Source organism: Vitis riparia, chromosome 7 (assembly GCF_004353265.1).
Source record: "Vitis riparia cultivar Riparia Gloire de Montpellier isolate 1030 chromosome 7, EGFV_Vit.rip_1.0, whole genome shotgun sequence".
NCBI lineage: Eukaryota > Viridiplantae > Streptophyta > Magnoliopsida > Vitales > Vitaceae > Vitis > Vitis riparia.
This window is the reverse complement of record NC_048437.1, coordinates 24,473,528-24,476,097: the sequence shown is the minus strand read 5'-3', so window position 1 is coordinate 24,476,097 and position 2,570 is coordinate 24,473,528.

Below are 2,570 nucleotides of genomic sequence, written 5' to 3'. Positions count from 1 at the left end.
TTTATTAATGAAATTATGATTAAGATGATGCCAAATTTAACTTCTTTTTGGTAAGCGTTGAAAATGTATTACTAATTAAGAGTCTGTTTAATAATGATTTTAAGAAATATTTTTAGTCTAAAAAAATATTTTTTAAAAAAATTAAGTGTTTGAAAAAGTTTAAGAAACATTTTGAAAAATATAAAAAATCATTTATAATATTAAAAAATCACTTGATGCGTAATTCTCTTAAAAAATGTTTTTTTTTTTTAAAAAAATCATTGTCAAACACTTTTTAAGTCGGTGTTTTAAACTTTGATAGACACCATTTAATATTTTCTTTATGATTAACTTTATTTATATTTTATTTTCATTTCCATTTTATAACTTGGAGAAACAATGAGGGCTGGGAATTATTTGGATCTACAAAAAAAAATGTTATTTTAATAAATTAATTTTAACTTATTTAATAAGTGAAATCAAGTGATTAAATCACATTAATTAATTAACATTGAAACAATTCATCCACGGAGAAAACATCTTATGATTTATGTTGACTGTCAAAATTCTTTAAAAATAGTTTAAAAAACTAGTTTTTTAATGTGTATATATATATATATATAAAATAAACGTCTTTTTGTGAACTTGAAATAATCTTAATCTATTTTACTCTAGTATTTTAAAATATTTCTTAAAAATCATTTTATCTATAATATTTTATTTTAATTATTTTTCATACTTATATAATTATTATTATTTTTACAAAAAACTTAAAAAATAAATGTATAAAATTAAAATATGTTCATAAATTATTTTCAAATCTAAAAGGGAATTTTCAATTTAAACCTCAACAAAAATGTTTTCAAAAATCTGTCTCAACCATACTCTTTTTAAGGGTTTGGTTATAGCATCAAAAGGTATTTTTTCGGTATGGCCACAATCATTTGAGTGATGCTATATGTATAATTTTTAGTCTCATTAATTATAATTGGATCTTTATTATTTGTATGTTGTAGTATGTGGCTCATATTGGGGATTGTTGTGGGTAAACAATAGGTTGGGGGGTGTGGGGGGCAATGCCCCCGCGGTATGATTCAGGGGTATTTTTGAAATTTCATTCATAAAGGTTAGGATAAATACCCTTTTATGTAACCTTAATTTAATACATAGTGAAAATCCTCTTTCCTTGTTCCCGTGGACATAGGCAATTAGTCGAACCATGTTAAATCTGCGTGTTCTTTTTTCTCGCTTTTCTTATTTTTCGCTATTAAATTGTTGCACGGATCACAACAATTGGTATCAGAGCCAAGTTGGGATCGATGTCTGGGATTTCTTTTGCGAAGTTCAATGTGGTCAAGTTCGATGGATTTGGGAATTTCGGCCTATGGCAGAGGAGGGAAAAAGATCTATTAGTGCAACAAGGTATGGTGAAGGCGTTATACGGAAAGCAACCAGAAGGAATGGACGACATGGATTGGAAGGATTTGGAAGCGAAGGCTGCGACAACGACCAAGCTTTATTTGGTTGATGACGTGATGTACCATGTCATGGATGAGGAGTCACCGACGACAATCTGGTTAAAATTAGAAAGTCGCTATATGTCCAAGTTGTTGACGAACAAGTTGTATCTTAAGCAGAAGTTGTATGGTCTTAAGATGGCAGAAAGTTTAGATCTAAGCCAACATAGCAACGTGTTCAATAAGATCATTAGTGATTTGAAGCGAATTGATGTGAAGTTCGAAGACGAAGACAAGACGTTGATGTTACTGAATTCTTTTCCTACTTCTTCTACGTATGAAAATCTGGTTACAACTTTGATGTGGGAGAAAGAAACTCTTGATTTGGAGGAGATCACGAGCGTTCTTTTAGGATTTAATCAAAGGAAGAAAGCCAATGATGAGAGTTTTCAGGGTGAAGGGCTTATGACAAAGAGTAATCAGGAACATGGGAGAAACAAGTTCCGGAGTGAATCGAGTAATAATAAATATCGATCTAAATCCAGGAAGAGAAATGACATACAATGTTACAAGTGTGGAAAAAGGAACACATGAAACGAGATTGTCCAGAGAAAAAGAAAGGGTGCTCAATATCAGAAAATAAATAGGGTTCATCAAAGTCTGCTAATGTAGTGGTAGAAGAAGACTCAGAGAGTGGTGATGGTGATATGTTGTCAGTTTCATCCAATTCAGATCATCTTACAGATTCTTGGATCATGGACTTAGTATGCTTTTATCATCTGACCCTAATTTTTGGAATTTCATTTCTAAGGGTTAGTATAAATATCCTTTTATGTAACCCTAATTTGATATATAGTGAAAATCCTTTTTCCCTATTCTTGTGGACGTAGACAATTAGTCGAACCACGTTAAATCTGCGTGTTCTTCTTTCTCGCTTTTCTTATTTTTTGCCATTAAATTATTGCACGGATCACAAACATTGTATTTTTATACTTTACTTTTATTTTTTAAAATATTTATTTAACGATTTAAATAATGCTACATCATTTCCCAGCTCCTAATTTCCACTTCGAGTCATACTGTACATCCACACACCTTGAGAGTTCAGCCAAAGTTACTGCCAACGGAGAAACA